The sequence below is a fragment of the Aedes aegypti genome, chromosome 2 (assembly GCF_002204515.2).
Source record: "Aedes aegypti strain LVP_AGWG chromosome 2, AaegL5.0 Primary Assembly, whole genome shotgun sequence".
Lineage (NCBI taxonomy): Eukaryota > Metazoa > Arthropoda > Insecta > Diptera > Culicidae > Aedes > Aedes aegypti.
In genome coordinates, this window is record NC_035108.1 from 317102557 (window position 1) to 317115054 (window position 12498).

The following is a 12498-nucleotide window of genomic DNA, read 5'->3' on the forward strand; positions in this document are numbered from 1 at the left end:
ATTCGCCACTATAAATCGGGTTGAAATTCATAATTTTTCCTTATGAAACCAAAATTTGAAAACAAAAAATGTTTTCGCAGCAACCTGGAATCTAACCAAGGATCTTGCGATGAATAGGCCAGTGCGTGTACCACGCGCCTTAATGTGAGGTGATGCTAAAACGATACATAAAGCGTTCGTATTGCAATAATCGCATAAAGCAAAATGTGTCAATTTCAATAGTCTAGTTCACAGCGTGTTAGGTTGGTAAGGGTTAATTTACAAATTTCATAACCTGAAAATGGTCATTTTTGACACCCACCCATCCCCTTGTAACGCTTTTTGTATAATAATTCAACGATTTTTGTATGAGCTGTAACATTTGGAGGAAACCCACCAACCCCCTTCAGCGTTATGAAATTTGTGAACAGGCTCTAATTATTTGCTCATGCCACCCTCCTAATTTTTGAGGTGTTAAATAATTTCGACTGTGTTAAGTAAAAACGAGTCGCCCCTGTTTATTTCATCTGCCTCATATCTGCCTGGACCAATCACGGGAAAACGAAACATCTCAAAATCAAGTCTTTTTCACTCATCTTGACAGCTAAGTGGAATGAGTCAAAATTGAGTTAGTGGCAAAGTACTTAATTTTAAATCATTCCACTAATACATCGATTTGAGTGATTTTAAACTGTTAAAACTACTCAATATCAAGTCTTTTGCTAAAGCTAATTTTGTTGAAAAGTTCAAAAAAATTACATGTTTTTCAAATTTATCCCATAAATCCCATTAAGTTTGACAACATTTAACCAACCATGTTTATTTAAACCAATACAGGACAAATAATCATGCTCACTTTTGATAATTGAATTAATTGTTCTTCCTGGCTTTGTTGCTTGAAACCACTCCCGAGATGTTTTTTTTTTGTGTTCGAACGGATCTCCCACGAACCTGAAGATGAATAGTTATTGTCTTCACGTTTACGTCGATACCCGGGAGCTCTGTAATGTTGTAAAAGTTTGAAATGAAATGTCCGATTGCGGTAAAGTTCAAAGCTTACCTGTTTGATCACGATTGAGATGTGCATCAAATTATCAAATCGTTTTTCAACTTTGGATGATCCTTTCACGGCAATCAAATCGTTTTTCAACTTTGGATGATCCTTTCACGGCAGTTTCACGGCTCGGATTTGACGGACTATTATATATAAATAATAATAAATTTGGTTAAAAAATAATTTAATTGTAAATTAAATAACTTACGTGAAGAACACTTTTAGTTAATCGACGACAAACATAATCATAACATAACCATGGCGCACGAATAAATTTTTCATCCACTACTATCAATACTTCATTTTCGGTAGTTTCTCAGAATGATATTGAAACAAGGGGTGGATCACTTCTGATGCATCTGATGCAATAACAAAATTAAATGCATTTAAATGCACATTTCTGAAAATGCGCAATAATCCATGGCTTGCTCGAACTATTCTCTGTTGTCGTTTTCAAAGTGTCAGTTTGAAATTTTTCTCGACCAATTTAACAGAAGTATCTTCCTTTTCCAAAACGTAACGAGCAAAAGGTTGTAAATTTCTTCGTGAATAATAAAGCTGGCAAATTATTGGAGATGAAGAATGGCAGTATCATGCACTGCTTCACCATATCATTGTGATCTCATAAGTCTCAGTTCCTGAGAATATCGCAAATATAATTAGCGTTCTTCCGGATTATAATATTTTATATGTTATAGCTTCGGAAACCGACAGACTGGACGTGCCACGGGTTGGAGCATGGATTCTGTCTCATCAAAAAGGTGGCATGTAGAAAAGCTCAACGTAGAAGCATTCCCGGTATCTAAAGACGATGCCGGCGTCGTTTCTAAGTTTGAAAAAATCAAAATATCCGTTTCCTTATCTGGCATAATCCGCATAAGTTGGTCCAAAGGGTATTATTAAAAATAAAGTATGTGCAGATTATACCTACCTAGGAAGATGAATATCCAGGAACAGTTCTTTCGTTTTTCGAAGCTGCTTTAAATGCTTTCCAACAATGGATGGAGTGGAATTAATATATGCCCTAAGAGCAGTTCATAGGCAACATGGACATTTGAGATAATTTTTACACGATTAGAGTTCGGGATACTTTATTCAAAAAGGAGTTTTGGAACAGCTCCGCTCCGTGGTTTACAAACAGCAGTAAAGGATATCATTGTTGGGGGTACAAGGCAAGGCTTCGATGAAAACATCCCATTGAAGGTAAAATAGTTAATCAACATCAATTTTCATCTTTCCATACAACTAACATTGAAGCAAATAAAACAAGTTTGATACATAATTGTTTAGCTGTTTTTAATCTAAGTTATATCCACCCGATCAAGTTAAGGTGTCGTCAGTAGAGTGGGGATTATTCAGTCCGCCACCAGTAAATACTGTTGTCTACAACCAGCTCCATTAGTGACTCCCGTACGGGAATACAAACTATTTGCTTCTATCAGGCCATCAACGCCCCGTCCGCAGTGCATGTACCACAAATGAAGGTCGTTCTTAAATTTGCTAGCTTTACTGGTTAATTTACAAGCTTGGTAAGCTGAAATAAATAACGTTTCTGATTAGTTAGAAAATATAGAGATGGACCTGTAGAACAAACTCGTAACTCTAACAACAAATAATGACGCGTTGCTATAACACGATACGATTGTAGTCAGGGCTAAGTTGATGTGGAAGTCTAAAAAATGCATTTGATGCAATTCAATGCACATCTGATGTACATTGAACAAGTGATCCACCCCTTGTATTGAAAACAAAATTACAAACGAACGCCTTTGAAGACAATGCACGGTTGAATATAAAAATACTAAAACGCTTATAAACCATACTAAAACCACATTCGATCTATTCACCCCTTACAAGACATATCCCTGCATTATTGCGTCAAATAATAAACGGCTTTTAATCGTTGCAATGCTTAAAACGATTAAATTCCCGTAGTGGCTTTCAAGTTTTTATTTACTTTCCTTCGGGTCTTATAATAACAGAAAAAATCAAATAAAAATGAAACTAATCAATGGATTATTTTTATTTTGCAAATTATTTAAATAATTGTACATCACAAACTGATTTGAACAGAGATTAGCGCAGATAATCATTTCGGTCGGTACCAGATCAAGATCCTACTGCAGTTTGGTTCGCGTATGCCGGTAGTTGTTTGGCCGACGAGTTTTGTGTCGGTTTTTATTGCACCCGCTTCCATAGCTGCTCCGTCTTCCAAGTTAAGATTCACTCCAGAGAATTATCAGATTTCGTATGCCAGGTCCAGGTTCCTGGGCACTCCTGAGCTTCCTTGCGACCAACGATGAAACCCCTGCGATATTCCGTGATTAGTGAACAACACAGAGAAAGACAAATATCATGTAACTTACCATCACGTCCCCTTCATGCCTTCTCAGGAACATTCTTGTTGAAGCAGCTTCTACAGTCAGCTTCTTTTATATCCATAGTCTCCATGCGGCATACGCCCTGCGTTTTTTCGAGGCTTTTGTACGTATCAAAGTGAATGAAACACCGACTCTTTGTTAATGAGGACTGACTTCAATATTTCGAACTTTCTGTTGATAAATTAAACTGAAACCTGCACTAGATCGCGTTTTTTCGTGTTTGTTTAAACCGCATAGCAGAAATTTTTGTCGGTCCGGGAGCCGGAAAATATCACTAAGTGCCAAGTGTAGCATTAAGTGTCTCATATGCACGAGGAAAAATAAATCTTAAAAATACATTACAATGATTAAAATATATTAAGCTTGTGCATATTTTATATGATTTGTAAAACATAAAGATGATAAAATTCAATATGTATTAAACAATAATCTAAATAGAGTTTTCGTTTTTCTCCGTGTGGATAATTGAAGGTAGTTTTGTCGGTGTTCATCGCATCAAAACAAAGGCACCACTGTATATGGAATTTAACATTGTGACAGCATTGCTGTTCTTTCAAACACACAAGGCTAGGGTGGCGCTATCTATGCTTTCCATAGCGGCCGTTTTGGTTATTTTGATGATCCATAACTATCAAACAACTCTAAAATAGATTATTCTGATAGGCAAATATTTTCAAAGCTAAAACGATCACCCCGACATCTGGTGGCAAGTAGAAGAACCTTCAAAAGAGAACGCACCGTGTGCAGCATAGGAAGGAGCATACAATATACACTTTTTCTCAGAATAGTTATTTTGTAGACCATCAGAGAGCATTGAAATACTTGTTTTCCAACGAAAATGTATAGATCCGGTCAGTGCTCATGCTCATGTACGATTAGTGGGATAAAATTTGGAAAATTTTGTGGTTGGCAACATAGTTTATAAACTTCAGGATTCTTTGGTAGTGGTTTAATTGGTTGTGAAATCACGCGTATCGCAAGAATTAAGGGTAAAAATTGATTATGACCTAATTTTTGGGTTTAAAAATTGAATTTTGGACGTAAACAAACATTTTCAGTGACATTACTCTCCTTCTTCCCTCGCGACCTCTATGATGGTGGCGCATCATATTTGTGTCTATAGTACCTCAAGACTGAGTTATTGTGAATCTTTACTTAAATCCGCAGACTGTCCAACAAGTTGCGCGCCGGTGGCCCATGCACCGAGTTGTGCGCCAGCCAAAAAGTATAAATAAAGAAGTTTAGTGTCAACATATCTCGCCGAGGAAGTGAATCACTTTTAGGGCTCGAGTGTGATGTTTGTTCACTTTACTGAAGTGGAACGCTTCGAAATAACTGAGCTGCCAACACTATTATTTGACTGGACCGGATCTGCATAGAGTTGCAGAACTCACATTTAGTTGGATAGAAAAGAACAAACCAAAAATATATTTTTTTTTGACCAAACAACTCGTTTTTATTTGCTTTAATGATAGTTGGGAGTGCGAATGATACTTCAGTTGATTTTAATATTTCATTCTTTCCATAGTTTGTGTGGCTTATTGAATATTTTTCCAACATAATGTAGCTAGATTGACTTCTTCATGTCCACAACCCTGACTATTCCTTTTTGCACCATGGTTCATTGAAAGGATTGCCAGGATAGCAAACTAGGCCATCATGGCTCTGAAATTAGCATTGGTGGTATTGAAAAACACGGAGTATTTATTGTTAATAAAATTACTTGATTTATCAATGGAGATGTTCGCTCTTCCCTTCTATATGCTCTCATCCTTAACTGTTCACGAAAATATAAACTGGACAGCGAGCATAGTAGTTTAACCGATATAAACGTATGGAATACACATGTTCGTACCTTCTTGTTTTTGCAACTTTAAGTTGCAAGCGATTTGAATCGTTTTAACTGACCCACAAGTCAGCGCATGATCGATCGGCGCGCAACTTATTAAGTGGTTTGCGGGTTTGAGAAAAGATTCGCAAAGTGCCCAACAAGTACCAGACCCTAGCGCGTAACACACGAAGTAAAAAGGAAGTGATCGAAATGCTAAAAGTTCTCGAGAAGCCCAATAACAGTATTCAAATTGGTAATGTTAAAGAAGTAAGGTACCGTGGGGTAAGTGGATACAGAAAAATCAACAGTCAACTTCATTGTTATGTACACCTAACGTGAATAATGTAATTCAAACTTTTTTCTGTGGATAACAAATGAGGGACTAATATACTTCAAATCATTGATTATTTCGATTTTTCTGATTGTTATGAATTGAGTATGAGGGACTTCAAAATTTGCGCCAAATGATTCACTTGCCTTACCATGGTGGGGTAAGTGGATCACCAATAGAAAAAATCTGTTCTCAAAACAAATGTGATGTAATTATGTATAGTAAGAATGATATTACTCTTGTTATTGTTATTAGTGTTAGTAATGGTACATTTTAATACTTTAAATTTAAAAAGTATATTTATTTAGTTAAAATATATTAAAAATATGTATACATTAGTAATTCAAATTGTAACTAGAATAATTTGAAGTAAATTCATCTATTTATACACATAAGTTATACATAAGTATTGAAGGATTATTTCTAACGATGTTTTCAAAAAAGACTCGTTGTTTGAAAACATTAGTTACACTTATTTTTGAATAACAAACTGAAATCTTTTTATTCTATTTATAAATATGTTTATATCATCTGTCTATAATTATTTATATGGTCAAATAAGGTACGTTAATATGCTTTAAATTGGAGAATCAGTATATTTTGCTCTTTTACAACTCAGCTTAGATGAACCACGAAAAGTTTCGTGTGAGTTTTGAAATTATTATATATTCATAGATATTTTTATATCAGAAAGGTTAAACAAAACTTTTAGGTGGATTTATTCAAATTCTCTAAGGTCAATTTGACAAATTTCAGCTGGGAATGAAAAAAAAAATAAAGGAAAACAACATTTGCGGATATTAAAACTTATTAAAATTCTCGTAAGCAGTCTGCCAATAAATGATAATAATACTTGATCCACTTACCCCACCCCATTAAAAAGTAGGGGTAAGTGTACCATGTACAATATATCGTAATTTATTTATAGACATCACATATTTTTCATTGTGATTCGTTCAATTAGAGCTGAAATGCTCACCATGTGTCGAAAAAACTAATAGTATTCGATTTTAGACAGAGTTACAATGGATTTTTGATTGATGGAAAACAATTTTGAAATTAATCAATTTTTGCAGCTAACAAGTTTGCTTGTGTTAGTGTACGTGTAGTACCAGATTTGCAATAGTATTAGTGTAGACGTTAGAATATAACCTAAAACAAAGCAATGAAGCGAAAACATTCAACATATTCAAGTATTTATGCTTAATATTGACGAATGATCCACTTACCCCACTGATACACTTCCCCCACTGTACCTTACTCCATTGTGAATACTTTTTATTTATCTCGAGTTTGAGTTGTTTCGTTTCTCCGTGTGGCAGCACATTTTTTACTGGGGCCTTTTTGTGTTTTGTTTTTTTTTTGCACCTCCTCCGCGAGAGGAGAGGTCGATGTCGATGGTGGGGTGGCCGCCGTCGCGATGTACGGAGAATGTTGACAACGACGATGATGACAAGGCAGCGACAGTTCGTCGGTTGACTTCAGTCTGGAATGTTTGCTGATGAAGCGAATTTGTTATTGAATTTCATTGCTAACTAATTTGATAAAAGTGATATAAGCTTACGGTTGAAATCGCGCGATTAAAATATTTAAAAATCTTGTTGTAATAGGTATGTATTCTTATTCATTATAATAAAATATTTTAAACTTTAATTTGTCGCTGTATACAAGGGTTAGTGCAAGGCGGATTTGGTAGCTCTTTACGACGATCTCCATTATTTTGCACACTCAAGCATCATGAGATCATCACATATAATTGCAGTTTCACAGGTTCAGACCATAACGTAATGTAAATTCTAGTAATGAGTTCATTGCTTCAGTTAAGTAATTTATTTAGTATCTTCATTCTTCAGTTGTCCTGTTAGAGCATTATACTATAATAATATTCCATGGAAACATAGGAATAGGAATGATTGTTGAATGTTCAAGTATTCAACAGCATCATTATCTTTTGTGCATAACGAACAATAGCATCTTCATTCTTCTTTAGGACGAACGCAGCTTTGGAACAAATCGTTCCTAATTTTCTTGATTTTTCTGGCATGAATGGGAAAATTGAAAAGATCTCTCATCATAGGCCTCTTTTTAATACAAGTCTAAAAAGTTTGTTAATGAAAGGTCTCTGAAGTCTATTTAATCAAAATGGTCTCTAAAGTCTCGCTTTTCCTTATTCTGATTGAAGTGAGTTCTGATGCAAAATTTAACAGGTTCCAGATACACTTTCAGAAACTATTGCGCGAATATTCTACTGATTCTTGAATTATACTAGTGATTTCTCCAAATACTTCATCAGGAACACTTTTAGGGACTCCTACAGGGATCTCTCCAGAGCTTTTTTAGATTTCTCCCAAAAATACTTTCAGCGATTTTTCAAAGGATGCTCATAGGAAATTCACCAGAATTTGCTCTAGGAAATCGTTGAGCACTCCAACGCTGCTACCTCCAGTAATTTACTTTTTCCAAACACTATGATATCATCCAGATATTTTTCCACTAATCCTTGAACTGATTTCTACAGTTGTCAATTTAAGAAATTTTCCAAAGATTCCTACAGTAATTCTTCCAATTTCTGATGTTTCTCTAGCACTACCGTCAGAATATCTTGTGAAACTTATCCAAATAGGGGAAACGCACCAATTTTCGACCCATCCATACGATTTTAACCTACTTTGTATGGAAATCCGAAAATTGGCACAAAATTCTAGTAGATCGAAATTTAGTCCTATTCAATTGATTATTTTTCTAATTATCTATGAAATTTTCAACCCATTTTCTAAAAATTCCTCAAAAGTCCGTGAGTTCTTTTAGCAATCGTTATTCATCGACTTTAGAACTTACATAAGTTTCTTTCAGAGATAGCTTAGACATGCCTCACGTGTTCTTTTTTCAAAAATTTCTCTAATTTTTGAAAAATTTCCTTGACATTTCACGGGAGACATGCATGGACAAATCTTTGAAGACTTTTTTGAGGAAAATATCTAATTTAATTACTGAAGTAATTCCTAAAGAAATCTTAGTAAGTAACCTTATGGAGTAATTCGTGAAGATATCCTTTGGAAAATTCCAAACAAATCCTTGGAGTCATCTCTGGAAATATTGGTGGTTGAATTTTTGAATATGTTCTAAACGGGAGTCTTGGAGGATGACGAAATCGGTGGAATAATCATCAGATAAAACCTCGGATGACTTAAGACAAGACTTACTCTAGAAGTTGAATTTCTGATAGAATCCCTCTAACCTTGGAAATATCCAGGTTGTATTCTTGAAAACTCCAAAAACATTTTTTTTAGGAATTCGTAAGGAAATGGTTAACTCCTCTACCGGCAGCTTTATTTATTGCCGCCAAAAATATTCAAATCGCGATAACTGTTTTGTTGCTCGATATTGTTGCACCATGTTTTCACAAGCTCTCATAAATCTCTTCTAGTTTTAGAATTTGTGTCCCCCAAAGAATTTTGGAATATCTCCGGATCCAGATAATCAATTATAGAGACGAACCAGCCAAGGGCTGAAAGTCTCTCAAATAAAGAAAATTCATTCATTCATTCATAATCAATTATCAATTATCTGGATCCGGAGATATTCTAAAATTCCTTGGGGGACTGACGCGTAGCCATAAGCCACACAGAGTTTTTATCCTGTTCGGATATTTACTCCTCGAAATGATACATTAATGCGAGTATATTGTGAAAAAATTAAGCAATTTGGTGCAGCCGTCTTCAAGTACTGAGCATGGACAAATAAAGATCTTGAAAACACTAAAAAACCTCATATCGTAATTTTCAGATTTCCTCAAGAATGCTGAACCGATTTGTAAGATTTTTTAGAGAAGTTTCTTATGATCTGGCATTGTATATTTTTTTGTTAAATTGACCAAAAACAAAATGGTCGCCAAAGACATTTTATATGGAGAATGTCGGTCCCCCAAGGAACATCGGAATATCTTCAAAACTAGATCACCTATGATTATTATCGACACGGATTTTTAAATTAAAAGAATTTTTTGAGATCTTGTGAAAAAATAGTGCAAAAATATCGAGAAACAAAAAAGTTATCGCGATTTGAATATTTTTCAGCGGTAAAAAATGAAGCTGCTGTTAGAGGGATTAATGACTGAATATCGGTACAAATACTTAATCTAAATTCTAATTCCATGGGGAATCAAACTCTTATCTTTATGTTCCTGTTAGGTTTCGTTTTCTTGATTCGTATTTAGTCTTTTTTTTTTTCAAGCAAGATGTCTCAGTTCGCATTCCCAAGATACTCAGTCGCCAATGGCCTCGCGTTAAGGATTTACATAACTTTGACTCATTTCTCCATGTTTCGTAAAGGAAAACAAAATTTAAAAATTATACAAAATTGCAACCTTAGATTAAATAATAACTTTTTTATAATATTAAGTCTGTTTATTTGTATAGGAAAAAGCGCTTATAAGACTTGGGGGCTTCTTTAGTCGAGTAGTTAGAGTCCGCGGCTATAAAGCAAAGCCATGCTGAAGGTGTCTGGTTTCGATTCCCTGGGCATAGAGAGTATAATTGTACTTGCCACATGATATACGAATGCGAAAATGGCAAATTTGGAAAAAAAAAGCTCTCAGTTAATAACTGTGGAAACGCTCATAAGAACACTAAGCAGAGAAGTGGGGACATAATGCCAAGAAAAAGAAGAAGAAGCTTACTCGCTTAGTGAACAGTAATGATTTAGACTTGTTCACCAAAAACCAGACGCTGGATGATCAACAGCTCAGCAGGCTTCTGGCAGCGAGGTACTCCGCATTCCGCAGGTTCAGAGAAGCTCTTACCAGCTCAAAAACAAAAAGGGAATGATACCGAATCCGGCGATAGAAGCATCTTTTGAAACCTTAGAATAAGAGATAAGGCTCCTCCCTTTCGTGCTTTTCTCTTTCTGATCGACCAATGTGCCAATAATGTGTTGAGCTTAGAATCACTAGAAAATCACGGAAAATGCTCATGCATGAGAAAATGGTCGAACATGAATAGTTGAAAGGGTTGACATTTCCTAAATATTCAATACTTAGCTATTGATAATCAATAGTTTTCCTCATTATGAAGGTAAGTGTCTGATCCATGGGTGCCAAAATTATGAAAATTGTTCAATGAGAATTTGTTTTCAAAAGCATTCTAAATATGTCGCAATTTTGTTACAAGTGGTGATTTTCGTAATCGAAGTGTTCTCATGAAATATGGAAAATCAAAGACGCTGTTGGAAATGCCACTCTATTTACAAACGTGAAATGTTAAGCTCTCACCCCGACGGCACTGCAGCAGCGTCTGCGAATGAGACTTGTGTTGTCGTGTCATAAATTAGTCATGACAAATTAAATTTTGTATGAAGCTGTTTGAAAAAAGTCGAAAATATTTTTCTTTTAATTCTTTTTCACTAATTTTATGGCCCTGAATATGGCCGATGGCTTTGTTGTTTCGATGCTGTTACAGATAAATAGCACTGCGGGATGTTATCAGTTGATTGCCATATGGCTGGTGCACAACAGCAGTGAATCACAGGGCTGAAATCGCAATCTGGAAACGTAGCTCACTATTGAAATCTTGTGCGATTTCACAAGTCCGACGCTCGATTAGCAGCTCCTTGGATCCAACTCAGGGGGACTGTCGGCTTCTTCGGGGTCTTCTCCATCGTGGCGGTCTTTGAAGCTTGGTGGGGTTTTGCTTAGGAAATGCCTTCTTTTTCCCCTCCTTCTCGGATGCCAGCCACCGCCAGTTTACGGGATTCCACTTAACTCTTGCCAATCTTGCAGTCTTGCCGACATCGCAGTTGCGGTTTCCGCCGATGTATTTCCCGATCCCCTGCAGGAAGGACCCGTTCCGTTCGTTTAGGGCTGCGATGACGGCAACAACCATCTCATTCTCCTGTGGACCGTTTCCTCTTCTTCTTCTTGGCGGCGCAGCGGTGATTGTTTTGGCTTGGAATCTTCTCTCGGACGACCGACGGTCAGTTTGATTTGAGCGAAACAAGACAAACGGGGGGCTCCTTCGCTATCGATGTCTGTGCCTGAGAAGCACGCCCGGTCAGAGCAAGCCGATCTGTTGCCTGCTGAGATGCGATCCAAGCGGAGAGTCAACTTTTCTCTAGCACCCCTATTTATTGATTTGCTTGGAATCAACGTTCTCTTTTAAAACAGTTATTAATCCTTTTGGACTGGTATGTGGGATTCAGTAAGTAAACGACATGAACCTTTGATACCTTGTCTTTCGATTGAGGTGCTAATCAAGGAATTTCGTTAAGCAAGTGAAAAGTTAAAAACGTTCAAAATATTTCATGCTAACGTAACGCTCTTGGTTTTGAAATTCCAATTTCAATCCTGTATAAAGAAGATAGACGTAGTCCTACGTCAAAAGAAAAAAACTGAAACAATAGATACCTGTGAATATTTTTTTGCATAAATTATTGATATTGTTGTTACTTCCAGAAAAAAAACTTTTATGGTTAGTTTTGTCTTTCAAGATTTTCTAAAATTTGCATTGAAAACATTAAAGAGAAATGTGCAAGATTCCACCCCATCTTGTGTTATTTGAAAATTATTTCAAATATTATTCTACACACTTAAATTATTTTCCAGGAATCCGTGGATTTCACCGTAATTTCAACAGCTGAAGTTCAGTGAAATAAGTTAACGGAGTACTGTAAATTTTTACAGTTTTCGGTAAAATTTCGGTTGAATTTCGATGGAATTACGGTTTTTTATTTTACCGAACCTGTTCAGCTGTTGATATGTTGAGCCGGATCCTATTCTTGGCACTTTTGATTCACTTCGGCAGTGGGGTTTTTTGAAAGCTGCAGAGCTTATATATGGCAACAAAATGTATCGTATTGAAGCGCATGTTATTGCAAAGTTTCAGATAATCCGGTCGAGAAAACCCTTCATGCCAAAGTGAATCATGGA

At 35.9% G+C, this 12498-nt stretch overlaps 1 protein-coding gene across 1 annotated transcript in view; it reads left to right on the forward strand.

The window, feature by feature from the left end:
* Positions 1 to 7029: 7029 nt before the first annotated feature.
* LOC5578759 (leukotriene A-4 hydrolase) overlaps positions 7030 to 12498 on the forward strand; it is a 31310-nt gene continuing 25841 nt past the window's right edge. The window contains exon 1 of the mRNA XM_001657077.2: positions 7030 to 7186. The gene's annotated coding sequence lies outside the window, so the exon portion shown is untranslated. The remainder of the gene's footprint in view (positions 7187 to 12498) is intronic.